Source organism: Panthera leo, chromosome C2 (assembly GCF_018350215.1).
Source record: "Panthera leo isolate Ple1 chromosome C2, P.leo_Ple1_pat1.1, whole genome shotgun sequence".
NCBI classification, from domain to species: Eukaryota; Metazoa; Chordata; class Mammalia; order Carnivora; family Felidae; genus Panthera; species Panthera leo.
This window is the reverse complement of record NC_056687.1, coordinates 157,495,552-157,513,466: the sequence shown is the minus strand read 5'-3', so window position 1 is coordinate 157,513,466 and position 17,915 is coordinate 157,495,552. Positions and strand designations below refer to the sequence as shown.

Here is a 17,915-nt window from a genome sequence, read left to right as displayed (position 1 = left end):
TGTTAAACGTAGATTTACCACATGATACAACAATTCCACTTCCAGGTATATGCTCCAAAGAATTGAAAGCAGAGACTCAAATAGATAGTTGTATGCCAGTGTTTACATCCGCATTATTCACAATAGCCAAAAGATAGAAAAGCTCAAATGTCCACCAACAGATGCATGAATAGACAAAATGTGGTATATACATAAATGGAATATTACCTAGCCTTAAAGTCAGATACAAAAGGGAAAATATTATATTCCACTTATATGACATAATGAGAATAGATAAATTTATAGACACGGTAAGTAGAATAGAGGTTACTATGGGCTGGAGAGAGGAAGGAATAGAGAATCGTTGTTTAAGGGGTAAAGAGTTTCTGTCTGGCAAAAATAAACTATTGGGAGTAGGCCAAAATAAAAGGATTTTGCACAGTGAAGAAAATCGTCAATGAAATAAATAAAAAAGCAATCTACTGAATGGGAAAAGGTATTTACAAATGATATATCTGAAAGGAGTTAACATCCACAATATATAAAGAACTTACATGACTCAACACCCCAAAAACCAAATAATCTGACTAAAAATGGACAGGACCTGAATAAACACTTTTCCAAAGAAGTCATACAGATTGAAGAGATGCTCAACCTCACTAATCATCAGGGGAATGCAAATCAATACTACAATGAGGTATCGCTTTACACCCATCAGAATGGCTAGTATCCAAAAGAAACAAGTGTTGGTGAGGATGTGGAGAGAAAGGAGTCCTCATGCACTGTTGGTGGGAATATAATTGGTGCAGCCACTGTGGAGAGCAGTATGGAAGTACCTCAAATAATTAAAAATAGGGATACCATACAATCCTAGCCACGTATGCCATGCATTCTATCCTTGACTTGCCTCCAATAGCCTGTCTCACCACCAGCACACTCTGTTGCTGCCCCACAGAAATGTTTCCATTACTCACAGTCCTTTGCCAAATTAGGTCAGTGTCCAGGGCACTGGCTCCTTATGTCACTTGGGCTTATGCCAAAATTTGGTGCAGATGCCTGAGCCTTAATGCGTCAAAGTGGAGACCTTTTAGCTGATGATTTAGCCATTACTATGGGGCCAAAGGGAATAACAATGACTATTGAACAGAACTGGGAAAGTCCAAAATAACAGAGCATGGTGTGACCATTGCAAAGTCCATTGACTTAAAAGATAAATATAAAAATATTGGCGCTAAACTTGTTCAAGATGTTGCCACTAACACAAATGAAGAGGCTGAGGCTGGTACCACTACTCCTACTCATACTAGGACACTCTTTTGCCAAGGAAGGCTTTGAGAAGATTAGCAAAGATGCTAATCCCATGGAAATCAGGAGAGATATGATGTTAGCTGTTGATGCTGTAATTGTTAAGCTTAAGAAGCAGTATAAACCTGTGATAACCCCTGAAGAAATTGTCCAGATTGCTGCGATTTCTGCAACTGGAGACAAAGAAATTGACATTATTTCTTATGCAATAAAAATGGTTGAAAGGAAGGGTATCATCACAGTAAAGGATGGAAAAACACTGAAGGATGAATTAGAAATTATTAAAGGCATGATGTTTGATTGAGGTTATATTTCTGTATACTTTATTAATACATCAACATGTCAGAAATGTGAATTCCAAGATTCCCATGTTCTATTGAGTGAAAAGAAAATTTCTATTGTCCTGTCCAGTGACCTGCTCTTGAAATTGCCAATGCTTACTGTAAGCCTTTAGTCATAACTGCTGATGATGATGGAGAAGCTCTAAGTACACTGGTTTGAATAGGCTAAAAGTTGGTCTTCAGGTTGTAGCAGTCAAAACACCAGGTTTGGGCAACAACAGAAAGAACTAGATTAAAGACGTGCCTATTGCTACTGGTGGTCTAATGTTGGGAGAAAGATTGACTATATCTTGAAGATGTTCAGCCTTATGACTTAGGAAAAGTTGGAGAGGTCATTGTGAACAGAGATGATGCCATGTTACCCAGTAATTCCACTACTGGGTATTTGCCCAAACAAAACAAAAACACTAATTCAAAAAGATATATGTATCCCCATGTTTACTGCACCATTATTTACAATAGCCATGATATGGAAGCAACCTAAGTGTCTGTTGATAAATGAATGGATAAAGAAGATATGATTATATATATATATATATATATATATATATATATAATATAAATATTATATAATATATATATATCACAGGTTAAGGTCACCAAAACTAAATAAAACCAAAATTGGAATGGGGATGGGAGTGTGGAAATTATGCAAAAATAGCTTATGGTTTGATTTTTCAGAAATATTTACCCTATATTACAAAGGTGTTTCATATAGCTTGCATATCACAATATTCCACACACAATGGAATATTTCTTAACCATAAAAGGATGTGATCTTGCCATTTGTGGCAACGTGGATGGACCCAGAGGGCATTATGCTAAGTGAAATAAGTCAGACAGAGAAAGACAAATACTGCATGGTTCACTTATACATAGAATCTAAGAAAACAAAGCAAATGAACAAACAAACAGAAAAAGCAGAAACAGACCCATAAATACAAAGAGCAGACTGATGATTGCCAAAAGGGAGGGGGTGGGGAAGATGGGCAAAATGGATGAAGGGGAGAGAGAGACACAGGCTTCCAATTGTGGAATAAATAAATCACAGGGATGAAAGGTACAGCCTAGGGAATATAGCCAATGATATTGTAATGATGTTGTATGTTGACTGGTAGCTATACTTTGGCGAGCATAGCATAGTATATAGAGTTGTTAAATGACTATGTTGTATACTAAAACCAATGTAACATTGTATGTCAATTACGCTTCAATAAACTAAATTTTTAAAAAGTATCTAGATTCAGTGGTAAAAAAGAAAAAAAGGAGTTTCTGTTTGGGATGATGAAAAAGTTCTGGGGTGCCTGAGTGGCTCAGTTGATCAAGCATCCAACTTCAGCTCAGGTCATGATCTCATGGTTCATGGGTTTGAGCCCTGCGTCAGACTCTGTGGGGACAGCTCGGAGCCTGGAGCCTGTTTCCAATTCTGTGTCTCTGTCTCTCTTTGTCCCTACCCTGCTCGCATTCTCCCTCTTTCTCTCTCAAAGATAAATAAACATTAAAAAAAAAAGTTCTGCAAATGGACAGTGGTGACGTTTGCACAACATTGTGAATGTACTTAATGCTACTGGTCTATACAACTCATAAAAGAGTAAATTTTATGTTATGTATATTTTACTACAATAAAATTATGCAAAAATGGCTTATGGTTTATTTTTCAGAAATATTTACCCTATATTACAAAGGTGTTTCATATAGCTTGCAATGGTTTACTGCCAGGAGTCCCTCCACACTCCCATCCCCGTTCCAATTTTGTTTTTATTTAGTTTTGGTGACCTTAACCTGCTTCACTCAGATTTTCTGCTGCATCAGTTAGAGGGTATTTTCTTCCACCGTATGACAATAGGAATGAAAACAGCCAAGGCATATCAATGCTTCCGGCTCAGGAAGTACCTTCTCATCTCCCCACTTACGTGATCACTGAAGACAATACTGAACTTGGCAATAAGTCACCTTAGCAGTCCCATTGACTTACCTCTTCAAAGACAAATATTTGGACCAAGTGAAAACTACCTGGCCTCTTGTTTTTCCTTTAGTTTTTTCTTGCCTCTCTTGAGATGTTTTTGGCTTTCACTATTACTACAGCTGTATCATTGCAAAGGTAAAATGCAACTATTGAAAAAATGTTTAAATGTTTATGTCTAGACTGTCAAAAAGGCAGATACATATTCTTTGACCTACTACTTCTAATACAGAAACCATGATGTAGTACGAGGGCATTAGGACGCGGGAGTCCTAGGGTCTACCTTTAACCAGCTGTGTGGGCATGGGCTTGCTGAGCCCCCTCTGCCTAGAATATGAGTGGGTTGGCTAGAGGACCCTAATGATTCTTTCACATTTAAAATGAGAAGATAAAAGGTCCTGGAATGTCGAGTTGCCTGACAAAGATTCACTCTCCCCTCTCACCACAGAGAATATATCCTATTTTGTAACAAAGATATTCTTTATATGACATTTGAAAATCTTACCGATTTAAGTATCATTCATATCAAAAGCCTTGATGTTTTAGAGATCTATTTTTTCCTATGGTTGTTCTCTGTCAAGAGGAATTGGCTACATATTTAGGGCCCAGGGCAAAATGAAAATGCAGGCCCCTTTCTCAAAAATTATGAAGAATTTCAAGACAGATGAAACAGAGCATCAAGCCACATACAAGGCCTTTCAGAACATGACTGCACAGGTCACATGCTATCTGTCCATGTGTAAAAAGGCACCCCCCCCCCACACACACACACACACTATTCCACCCCTGGGAAAATATTTAAGTTGACTGTGCACCCTAGGCACATGGAGAGGTTAGGTGTGTGGGTTGCATTTTTATACACAAAGTACACAAACAAGAAGTAAATCTTCCAACCTGCCATGTAGGTAGTCCCTCATGAGCGGGTTGTTGCAATTAGTCTCTGATGAGAGGCTGCACAATGAAGTGAGAAGTCTGCAAAAATAGCCAGATAAAAGACCCAGATTCTTCATTTGACGAATATTTATTGAGCATCAAATAATGAACTTAGGCATGTGCTAAGCATTCCATAGTGCACAGATAAATCTGTTGCCCTGGGCCTTTCAGTCAACCTTCGATACCTTGGTTCTCTGGGTTGTTAGATGGGAACTAAGGAATCTCTTACCTAAAAACCTTTAGGAAGTATGGGCTCAAGAAATTCAAGTTGAAGTATCAGTTATAGTTATTGCCTTGCAAAATTCTAAGGATGATATCAGCTTTAAAATGATGATGTTACCAAAAGTAGACAATGAATATAGACTTTAGGGTCTAAGGGTAGCTTGTGATATTTTTCCTTAGCTTTTTTTTTCATCTGAACAACTTAATGGGAGATTCCATGTCCAGAAACCATAACCAGGTCCTCCAATGTCTACTATGAATTTATAGAATTTCATCCTCGAACTTCAAAGACATAAAAGCCAATAATGAGGAACTTTCTTGCATACCTGGCTTTACACAATCGATGTGTTCCTTAAAAAAAAAAGAGTCAACTGAATTGTTGGAAACTGAATTATATTTGAAATGCTCTAAAGAACTTGGATATTAAAAGAAAACCTGCATTGAATCCTTTTGTACAACAAAGAATAATTTTTATAAAGCAAAAAATTACCCCTAATTTGCTTGATGTGAAAACTCAGGCTTAAGCACACAGTTTTGCGAGACCGTACAAATGGGAGCCCATTTAGACACACAATGGCTTCCCCTCTTCCTTTCAGCCCTGAGGATGTGCAGGTGGAAGGAAGAGGTGGGAAGGGTGGGAGGATGTCAGCATTCTTTACAAATGTTCACACTCCATTTCCTACTTGAATGAAAAGTATTTTCCTAAGCAAAGGAAGACAATAAGACTCAGAGCCTTCAATGAGATCAACACTGATGTGACAATGGGTGCACTTTTCAGGAAACACACTGTGAAGAATAACAACAAATATTTAAACTCAGAATTTTAGTCAACTGAGCTGAGGCAGTGTGGTGTGGGAGTTCACAGGTCATCCACCCCATGGCTTTCCGATTGTAACAGGCTATGCTAGATTCAGCCAGGTATCTGGTGAGAGATACACAAATTCTGAGACCCCACTCTAAGAGGCAACAGATTCAGCAGTCTGATTTTCTTCCCAAGTCATTCTGATTTCAATGCACACTTAGATTTCAGAACCACTGATTTACAAGCCTCACCTTAAAAAAGGGAGTTGGCAGAGATTCTCCTCCAATGCATTGGATGTGGCTCTGTGCATGTGACGGTCCCTGCTTGTCTCACTCTTCTGCTCTGCTCTTAACCTCTTCTTCTGATCTCTTGGAAACTGAGACAGGTAGACTTTTTCCTTTCTTTTTCTGTTTGGATGTCTTATCCCTCTTTATGATTTCATCTAAGTCTTAATGGCTGACAGAAGTATCTTGCCTATATTAGTAGAGAACCCTATGATCATTGACTCTCAGGATCAGGAGAATGATAATATAAATAAGAGCTAGAGGAATTTGAAAAATTAGTCTTTCTGAAAAATTAGCCAAGTTTTGTGACATTTTGTCCCCGTGTGGTTCCCCAGAAGAAGAACATGAGATAATGATTCAAGTGTACTTAGTTTATTTGGGGAATGACCCCAGGAAACACCAACATGGGAGTGAAGAATGTACATGCGTTGGGAAATGAAGTGAGGCACTAAAGAGAATACAATCAGAAGTTACTGTTAAGGGAGCATAAGGCAAGCTGACAGGCCGCAAACACCCCTCCCCCCCACCCCCACCGTGGGATATGTGAGATATTCCTCGGAACTCCTGGGTGCCCAAAAACAAGGAAAGGGGAAAAAAACAAATTGTTAACTGATAGCGATCAGAGTCCTGCAGGACCTAAGTCTCCATAGCTCCTCCATAGTGATGTGGGAAACAAAGGCAGAAGGGAATGGCAGGTAAAATTAAATTTCCTTATAACCTGCAGCCCATTGACAAATACTTGAGGCTGGCAGAGTAAAAAGTTTCTCCAGGAGCTCCCTACTGTCTTAATGCTAATGCTTTGCTAGAGGGAAAAACAACCCTTAGCTTGACAATAACAAGGCCTCCACTATCCTGTGAGCCTTCTCTAGCAGATGAAAATCTCATTGGAAACTTCCCCTGGACTTTACCTCCCCCCAACTCCATAGTATACAACCAGTCTCTCCTCATGGTCCTGGGGCAGCTCTTTCTGCCCACAGCTTCCTGTCCCATGCTTCAATAAAATCACCTTTTTGCACCAAAGACGTCTTCAAGAATTATTTCTCTGCCAATTGGCTCCAGACCCCACCTCACTATCACCCCCCAAAACTTCATCAGTTACTACCATGAGCAACTGGAGGTTAGACCCTCTAGGAACTCAAAGAGCCAGCGTAGAACGCTGTGTAGTAAAGAATTAACATTACCCAGAGAGAAGTCTGGCCTTTGCCCTTGGCTACTGGAATGTCCTGCCTGAAAGAGTGTCCCTTTTTGCCAGCAGCTTTGACCACCAAACAGTGTAACGGTATAATTTATGGTGGTCTTAGGGCCAGATGGTATCAGTTTTGCCCCTAGGGCAACTAGAGACTAAAGGTCAGGTACACAAGCAGAATGTGACTGAGTCCCAATAAAAACTCAGGGGGCTTCCCTGGTTGACAATATCCCACGTGTAGCATCGCATATAGTAGCTGGGAGAAGTTAGTGCTTTCCATGACTCCATTGAGAGAGGACAACTGGAAGCCATATGCCTGAACCCTCCTGGACTCTGCCCTATGCATCTCTTTACCTGGCTGATTCTAATCTTGTTTCTTTTCTCCATAGTAAATTGTAACCATGAGTATAGCAGCATTCTGTAAACTCTGAGTCCTTCTGGTGAATTATTGTAACGTGGCTTTGGGAACCCCCAAACTTGCAAATCGTGTCAGAAGTGAGGGTGGTCTTGTGTGAATGTGCTCCCTCTAAAATTGCAGCTGGTTCTAACGCTTGTAAACACGCAACTCAGAGTTGCTCCATTCAAGAGGCGAGTGGTACACACTGGCTGAAAGCCTCTTCGAGGCAGCATTAATTCCCTGGCACTGCCGGTCTGGTACATGGATAGCAAAGTGAACTCTAGGTGTGAGCAAGCCCTAGGCATAGCAATGCCCTTGTTGGCACTCGAAGTCAGCAGCAAGTACTGTAAGAGTAAGGGGATGTGGGCGAGACACTGGCAGCATCTGCTGATTGTTTCTAATCTCTTCGCCCACAACGTGGATGACGTGATGCCCCTAGGACAGGGGTCAGCAGCTCATGGCTCATGTCAAATTCAACCCACTGCCTGTTTTTGTAAATAGGGTTATTGGAACACTCATGTTTATTAGAAATAAGCATTTATTGGAATGAATAGAAACACTTGTTTATTTATGCATTATCTTTGGCCGCTTTATGCTCTAATGTCAGAGTTGAGTCGTTAATAGCATACACTATATGGCTGGTAAAGCCTAAAATATTTACCATCTGGCTTTTTACAGAAAAATTGCCAATCCCTGCTGTAAGACAAAGATTAGCAAAGGAAAAAAAAAAAGCACATCAATAAATTTTAAAAGCGGGCCCTGTAGCACAGTGAACTAAGTGTCATGAGAAAGGTATAAACTAGGGGGAGCCAGCGCTCACTACCCTGATGGGAAGTCCGTGAATGCATCACTGAGGAGATAATGTCTGTGCTAGGTCTTAAAAGACGAGCAGGAAATTAGCACATGGGAGGGAAGAGATTTTAATAACGAAGGTATAGAGTTGTAAAGACATGAGGGCCTGCGGATGCATGGAAAAATGAAGAAACTCCAATGCTTTTGCATGACTCCAGTGCAGACATTGAGTGGTGAGGTGGGGAAGGAGATGGGAAGGTCCACTGGGACCGGGTTTTTAGTGGCATAAAATCCAAACTCCTCAGCATGGCTGTGGACTGAGCTTCTGTTCTGCCCTCTTCCTCCTGCCCCTAAATAATAAAATAGGAAAGAAAATGGAAAGAAAAACTAATAAATCCATAACTATGCTGGATAAAAACAAGGAACACTCTTGGTGAATCAGAAACTGTGAGAAATCCTCAACATGTAAAAGGCAAATGAGACAGGATCGAAGAAGGAATGATATCCTAAAAGTTCAACCCAGTAAAAAATGTATATCCAAGGAAATGGAGTTAATAGAGAAAACAGATATGGAAACCAATTTGACAATAAATTTCATATATTTTTAAAAAATAGAGAAAGCAGAGTAAATTTTTAAAGGGTGTTACACCCATTAAACAGAAACAAGTAGAATCTTGGAAATAAAATATATCAATTGTTGACATTAAAAAAAAAAAAAAGCAGTCAGTAGCTAGCCTGAATAACAGAATGAATAGAGTCAATGAATTGAGTTGAAAGATGGAATCAAGAAATTCTCCCTACTCCCAACATAAAAGGAGTAAGAATTGAAAGTGTGAAAAAAGACATAAAATGTGAAAGATGTATTCAAAATTTTAAATGTTCATCTACTAAATAGGGTTTCTAGAGGAGAGAGGGAAGATGGCGGCGTAGGAGGACGCTGGGCTCACCGCGCGTCCTGCCGATCACTTAGATTCCACCTACACCTGCCTAAAGAACCCAGAAAACCGCCAGAGGATTAGCAGAACGGAGTCTCCGGAGCCAAGCGCAGACTAGAGGCCCACGGAAGAGGGTAGGAAGGGCGGCGAGGCGGTGCGCGCTCCACGGACTGGCGGGAGGGAGCCGGGGCGGAGGGGCGGCTCGTCGGCCAAGCAGAGCCCCCGAGTCTGGCTGGCAAGAGCGGAGGGGCCGGACGGAGTGTGTTCCGACAGCAAGCGCGACTTAGCGTCTGGGAGGTCATAAGTTAACAGCTCTGCTCGGAAAGCGGGAAGGCCGGAGGACAAAGGGAGGGAGAGCTGCTGAGCCCCCGGACGGCAGAGCTCAGCTTGGCGGGGAACAAAGGCGCCAGCGCCATCTCCCCCGCCCATCCCCCAGCCAAAATCCCAAAGGGAACCAGTTCCTGCCAGGGAACTTGCTCGCTCCGCGCAAACACCCAACTCTGTGCTTCTGCGGAGCCAAACCTCCGGCAGCGGATCTGACTCCCTCCCGCTGTCACAGGGCCCCTCCCGAAGCAGATCACCTAAGGAGAAGCGAGCTAAGCCTGCCCCTCCTGCCCCCGTGCACCTTGCCTACCCACCCCAGCTAATACGCCAGATCCCCAGCACCACAAGCCTGGCAGTGTGCAAGTAGCCCAGACGGGCCACGCCACCCCACAGTGAATCCCTCCCCTAGGAGAGGGGAAGAGAAGGCACACACCAGTCTGACTGTGGCCCCAGCGGTGGGCTGGGGGCAGACATCAGGGCGGACTGCGGCCCCGCCCACCAACTCCAGTTATACACCACAGCACAGGGAAAGTGCCCTGCAGGCCCCCACCACTCCAGGGACTATCCGAAATGACCAAACGGAAGAATTCCCCTCAGAAGAATCTCCAGGAAATAACAACAGCTAATGAACTGATCAAAAAGGATTTAAATAATATAACAGAAAGCGAATTTAGAATAATAGTCATAAAATTCATCGCTGGGCTTGAAAACAGTATAGAGGACAGCAGAGAATCTCTTGCTACAGAGATCAAGGGACTAAGGAACAGTCATGAGGAGCTGAAAAGCACTTTAAACGAAATGCAAAACAAAATGGAAACCACGACGGCTCGGATTGAAGAGGCAGAGGAGAGAATAGGTGAACTAGAAGATAAAGTTATGGAAAAAGAGGAAGCTGAGAGAAAGAGAGATAAAAAAATCCAGGAGTATGAGGGGAAAATTAGAGAACTAAGTGATACACTAAAAAGAAATAATATACGCATAATTGGTATCCCAGAGGAGGAAGAGAGAGGGAAAGGTGCTGAAGGGGTACTTGAAGAAATTATAGCTGAGAACTTCCCTGAACTGGGGAAGGAAAAAGGCATTGAAATCCAAGAGGCACAGAGAACTCCCTTCAGACGTAACTTGAATCGATCTTCTGCACGACATATCATAGTGAAACTGGCAAAATACAAGGATAAAGAGAAAATTCTGAAAGCAGCAAGGGATAAACGTGTCCTCACATATAAAGGGAGACCTATAAGACTCGTGACTGATCTCTCTTTTGAAACTTGGCAGGCCAGAAAGGCTTGGCACGATATCTTCAGTGTACTAAACAGAAAAAATATGCAGCCGAGAATCCTTTATCCAGCAAGTCTGTCATTTAGAATAGAAGGAGAGATAAAGGTCTTCCCAAACAAACAAAAACTGAAGGAATTTATCACCACTAAACCAGCCCTACAAGAGATCCTAAGGGGGATCCTGTGAGACAAAGTACCAGAGACATCGCTACAAGCATAAAACATACAGACATCACAATGACTCTAAACCCGTATCCTTCTATAATAACACTGAATGTAAATGGATTAAATGCGCCAACCAAAAGACATAGGGTATCAGAATGGATAAAAAAACAAGACCCATCTATTTGCTGTCTACCAGAGACTCATTTTAGATCTGAGGACACCTTTAGATTGAGAGTGAGGGGATGGAGAACTATTTATCATGCTACTGGAAGCCAAAAGAAAGCTGGAGTAGCCATACTTATATCAGACAAACTAGACTTTAAATTAAAGGCTGTAACAAGAGATGAACAAGAGCATTATATAATAATTACAGGGTCTATCCATCAGGAAGAGCTAACAATTATAAATGTCTATGCGCCGAATACTGGAGCCCCCAAATATATAAAACAATTACTCATAAACATAAGCAACCTTATTGATAAGAATGTGGTAATTGCAGGGGACTTTAACACCCCACTTACAGAAATGGATAGATCATCTAGACACACGGTCAATAAAGAAACAAGGGCCCTGAATGATACATTGGATCAGTATATTTAGAACTCTGCATCCCAAAGCAACAGAATATACTTTCTTCTCGAGTGCACATGGAACATTCTCCAAGATAGATCACATACTGGGTCACAAAACAGCCCTTCATAAGTTTACAAGAATTGAAATTATACCATGCATACTTTCAGACCACAATTCTATGAAGCTTGAAATCAACCACAGGAAAAAGTCTGGAAACCTCCAAAAGCATGGAGGTTAAAGAACACCCTACTAACGAATGAGTGTGTCAACCAGGCAATTAGAGAAGAAATTAAAATATACATGGAAACAAACGAAAATGAAAATACAACAATCCAGACGCTTTGGGATGCAGCGAAGGCAGTCCTGAGAGGAAAATACATTGCAATCCAGGCCTATCTCAAGAAACAAGAAAAATCCCAAATACAAAATCTAACAGCACACCTAAAGGAAATAGAAGCAGAACAGCAAAGGCAGCCTAAACCCAGCAGAAGAAGAGAAATAATAAAGATCAGAGCAGAAATAAACTATAGAATCTAAAAAAACGGTAGAGCAGATAAACGAAACCAAGAGTTGGTTTTTTGAAAAAATAAACAAAATTGACAAACCTCTAGCCAGGCTTCTCAAAAAGAAAAGGGAGATGACCCAAATAGATAAAATCATGAATGAAAATGGAATGATTACAACCAATCCCTCAGAGATACAAACAATTATCAGGGAATACTATGAAAAATTATATGCCAACAAATTGGACAACCTGGAAGAAATGGACAAATTCCTAAACACCCACACTCTTCCAAAACTCAATCAGGAAGAAATAGAAAGCTTGAACAGACCCATAACCAGCGAAGAAATTGAATCGGTTATCAAAAATCTCCCAACAAATAAGAGTCCAGGACCAGATGGCTTCCCAGGAGCGTTCTACCAGACGTTTAAAGCAGAGATAATACCTATCCTTCTCAAGCTATTCCAAGAAATAGAGAGGGAAGGAAAACTTCCAGACTCATTCTATGAAGCCAGTATTACTTTGATTCCTAAACCAGACAGAGACCCAGTAAAAAAAGAGAACTACAGGTCAATATCCCTGATGAATATGGATGCAAAAATTCTCAATAAGATACTAGCAAATCGAATTCAACGGCATATAAAAAGAATTATTCACCATGATCAAGTGGGATTCATTCCTGGGATGCAGGGCTGGTTCAACATTCGCAAATCAATCAACGTGATACATCACATTAACAACAAAAAAGAGAAGAACCATATGATCCTGTCAATCGATGCAGAAAAGGCCTTTGACAAAATCCAGCACCCTTTCTTAATAAAAACCCTTGAGAAAGTCGGGATAGAAGGAACATACTTAAAGATCATAAAAGCCATTTATGAAAAGCCCACAGCTAACATCATCCTCAACGGGGAAAAACTGAGAGCTTTTTCCCTGAGATCAGGAACACGACAGGGATGCCCACTCTCACCGCTGTTGTTTAACATAGTGCTGGAAGTTCTAGCATCAGCAATCAGACAACAAAAGGAAATCAAAGGCATCAAAATTAGCAAAGATGAAGTCAGGCTTTCACTTTTTGCAGATGACATGATATTATACATGGAAAACCCGATAGACTCCACCAAAAGTCTGCTAGAACTGATACATGAATTCAGCAAAGTTGCAGGATACAAAATCAATGTACAGAAATAAGTTGCATTCTTATACACTAACAACGAAGCAACAGAAAGACAAATAAAGAAACTGATCCCATTCACAATTGCACCAGGAAGCATAAAATACCTAGGAATAAATCTAACCAAAGATGTAAAAGATCTGTATGCTGAAAACTATAGAAAGCTTATGAAGGTAATTGAAGAAGATATAAAGAAATGGAAAGACATTCCCTGCTCATGGATTGGAAGAATAAATATTGTCAAAATGTCAATACTACCCAAAGCTATCTACACATTCAATGCAATCCCAATCAAAATTGCACCAGCATTCTTCTCGAAACTAGAACAAGCAATCCTAAAATTCATATGGAACCACAAAAGGCCCCGAATAGCCAAAGTAATTTTGAAGAAGAAAACCAAAGCAGGAGGCATCACAATCCCAGACTTTAGCCTCTACTACAAAGCTGTAATCATCAAGACAGCATGGTATTGGCACAAAAACAGACACATAGACCAATGGAATAGAATAGAAACCCCAGAACTAGACCCACAAACGTATGGCCAACTAATCTTTGACAAAGCAGGAAAGACTATCCAATGGAAAAAAGACAGTCTCTTTAACAAATGGTGCTGGGAGAACTGGACAGCAACATGCAAAAGATTGAAACTAGACCACTTTCTCACACCATTCACAAAAATAAACTCAAAATGGATAAAGGACCTGAATGTGAGACAGGGAACCATCAAAACCTTAGAGGAGAAAGCAGGAAAAGACCTCTCTGACTTCAGCCGTAGCAATCTCTTACTCGACACATCCCCAAAGGCAAGGGAATTAAAAGCAAAAGTGAATTACTGGGACCTTATGAAGATAAAAAGCTTCTGCACAGCAAAGGAAACAACCAACAAAACTAAAAGGCAACCAATGGAATGGGAAAAGATATTTGCAAATGACATATCGGACAAAGTGCTAGTATCCAAAATCTATAAAGAGCTCACCAAACTCCACGCCCGAAAAACAAATAACCCAGTGAAGAAATGGGCAGAAAACATGAATAGACACTTCTCTAAAGAAGACATCCGGATGGCCAACAGGCACATGAAAAGATGTTCAACGTCGCTCCTTATCAGGGAAATACAAATCAAAACCACACTCAGATATCACCTCACACCAGTCAGAGTGGCCAAAATGAACAAATCAGGAGACTATAGATGCTGGCGAGGATGTGGAGAAACGGGAACCCTCTTGCACTGTTGGTGGGAATGCAAATTGGTGCAGCTGATCTGGAAAACAGTGTGGAGGTTCCTCAGAAAATTAAAAATAGACCTACCCTATGACCCAGCAATAGCACTGCTAGGAATTTATCCAAGGGATACAGGAGTACTGATGCATAGGGGCACTTGTATCCCAATGTTTATAGCAGCACTCTCAACAATAGCCAAATTATGGAAAGAGCCTAAATGTCCATCAACTGATGAATGGATAAAGAAATTGTGGTTTATATACACAATGGAATACTATGTGGCAATGAGAAAGAATGAACTATGGCCTTTTGTAGCAACGTGGATGGAACTGGAGAGTGTGATGCTAAGTGAAATAAGCCATACAGAGAAAGACAGATACCATATGGTTTCACTCTTATGTGGATCCTGAGAAACTTAACAGAAACCCATGGGGGAGGGTAAGGAAAAAAAAAAAAAGAGGTTAGAGTGGGAGAGAGCCAAAGCATAAGAGACTGTTAAAAACTGAGAACAAACTGAGGGTTGATGGGGGGTGGGAGGGAGGGGAGGGTGGGTGATGGGTATTGAGGAGGGCACCTTTTGGGATGAGCACTGGGTGTTGTATGGAAACCAATTTGACAATAAATTTCATATATTAAAAAAAAAAGAAAGGAAATATACATTCAAGGTGGATTATATTTTTGTTGCAAATTAGGAGTATAGATAATAGCCATATTAACTACAAAGGTATATACAGCTCATATGATCCTTTCAAGCTAATGGATACAATAACGCATGGTACCATACAATGCAGAGGAGAGAAGCATGTATTTCTGTATCCCAAGTCATCTCTGATGAGTAATTCCATGTGTCCATCTCCAAATAAAAGGTCTTCCTTCACTTGAAAAAAAATAAATAAAATAAATAAATAAATAAATAAATAAGGTTTCTAGGAAGAGAAAATTAAGCTGTAAAAGGAAAACATTCCCTTACATAAACTATAAAATGATGAGATTTTAATATGATAAAAAGGGCCCACCAGGTATATAGCAGGGTTACTGAAATACACACACGCTCACATATAAGTTTAGACAAATTGTAGTGAATTTTCAGAACACAAAAGAAGAAATCAAACCCTAAATCTTCCAGAGATATTACCTACAAGAGAATAATGATTATATTCATATCAATTTCTTACAGGCCACGAGGGTCACAAGAAGGTGATGGAGTAACATCTTTGAAGTTGTAAAGGCACAGGATGCCAAACTCTCAAGTGAGTGTGGGATTGGAATGACGCTTCAGGGACGTAAGCATTCACTTCACATGAAAGAAGTACTGAAAGATGTATTCTTACATAAGGAACAAAAATGAATCACAGAGAAAGAAATCGGATACAAAAAAGCATTGATGAGAAAAATCCTTAGTAAGATTTATCATTAGACTAAATAATGATTGATGATAAACAAATTTGATAGAGGAAGCAAATCAGAAGATGAGAATGATATTAAGAAAGGAAAAACTATGCCAAATACTTTATCTTCTTAGGGCAAGGATATAGAGAGTGAACCTAAAAATTATTAGGTAAATACAAGCTTAAGTGTGTGTGTTACAATTTCAGAATAATAACTAAGAAAATAGAGTACATCTAATAGACTATCAGAAAAGATAAAACAAAAAATGCAACCAGGTCAATAAAAGAATAGGGAAACAGAAACAACAAAAAATGTATGAGAAAGTGAAAACATAAAATAAGATAAAATGAACCCTAACATATCAGTAATCAAAACAATTGTGAATGGTTTAAATTCACATGTTTAAAGATTAATAGCTTAATAAAGCCAGATAGATACTGTTTATAAGGGATACACTTAATATGACATGTGAAAGTTGGGAGTTAAGACGTAGGATAAGATTGACATATAATCCAATAGCAAAAAACCCCCCAAGTAGCCCAATTTAAAAAATGGGTTTTTAAGGACCTGAATAGATATTTAAATATATTAAAGGCTAATAGGTACATGAAAAAATGTTCAACATCCACTAGTCATTAGGGAAATGCAATAATATGGTACAATAAGATGTCACCTCATACGTGTTAGAATAGCCATCATAAAAAAGATAAAAGACAACAAATGCTGGAGTGGATACGGATAAAGGGAACCTTGTGCGTTGCAGACTGGGATTTCCACTATGAAAAACAGTATGGAGTTTTCTCAAAAAATTAAAAATAGAACTACTATATGGTCCAGCAATTCCACTTCTGGGAACATTTCCAAAGGAAATGAAAACACTGTCAAAAAGATATCTTCACCTTCATGTTTATAGCAGCATTATTTACAATAGCTAAGACATGGAAACATCTTAAATTTTCATTAATGGATGAATGGATAAAGAAGTTGTTATATATATAGAGAGATATATAGATATCGATATATATTCCATTGTGTATACATATGTGTATATGTATATTTGTGTACCTATACATATTCCACTGTGTACTTATACATATTCCACTGTGTGGAATATTATTCAGCCATAAAAAGTGAGGAAATCCTACCATTTGTAACAACATGGATGGATCTTGAAGGCATTATGCTAAGTGAAGTGAGTTAAAGAAAGACAAATACTTCATAGTCTCACTTGTATTTGGAGTCTTAAAAAAAAAAGAAAACCCAAGCTCACAGAAAAAGAAAAATTGTCCACATTAAAAAGCTATAGTGTGATAAAAGATGTTATAAAGAAAATTAAATTGCATGCTATTGACCTAAAAAATGCAGTTACATTGCAAAACAATGAATTGATATAGAGGTATATAAAAATTACCAACCCAAGAAAAAAATCAATACAGCCCAATTAGAAATGGGGAACTATGAATAAACAGTTCATAGAAAAGGAAAGAAAAATCACCGATAAACATGTGACAACACTCAATCTCAAGAGTAATTGGGAAAATAAAAATTAAAGTAATGAAGAATTAGTCTTATCCAATCCAATTATTTAAATGTTATATGTTGATAAATATCCTAAATTAAAGCAGGTAAAGGAGAATTGCATCCTCTTGTAGATTGTTGTTAGGTGTGAATAATAATAGCTTTTTTAGAAATCTATTAGGTAGTGTACTTTAAAATTTAAAAGAGCAGAAATCAATGAAATAAAAATTGACAAAGAATAGAATAAATTAACAAAACTAAAAGTTGGTTTCTTGAAAAGATCAACCCAACAGCTAGACAGATGAAGACAAAAAAAAAAAAAAAAAAAGAGGAGAGAACACAAGTTACCAATATCTGGAATGAAAGGAAGGATATTGCTACCGGTCCTACAAGCACAAAAAGGATGATAAAAGAATATTAGCACTTTTATGCCAAAGTATCCGACAAATCAGATAAAATGGAAAAATTCTTTCAAATTTCTCGACAAATACTAATGACCAAGGTGGACATAAGATGTAAGAGAAAATTTGATTAGTCCTATAAAGTATAAAGAAATTGAAATAATCATTAAAAAAAAAAAAACCTGTGGCACACAAAGTTTTAGGCCCAGATAGTTTCATTCATGAATTGTAT

At 39.2% G+C, this 17,915-nt stretch overlaps 1 pseudogene; it reads left to right on the top strand.

Moving 5' to 3' along the window:
- Positions 1-936: 936 nt before the first annotated feature.
- LOC122229372 overlaps positions 937-17,915 on the top strand; it is a 42,555-nt pseudogene continuing 25,576 nt past the window's right edge.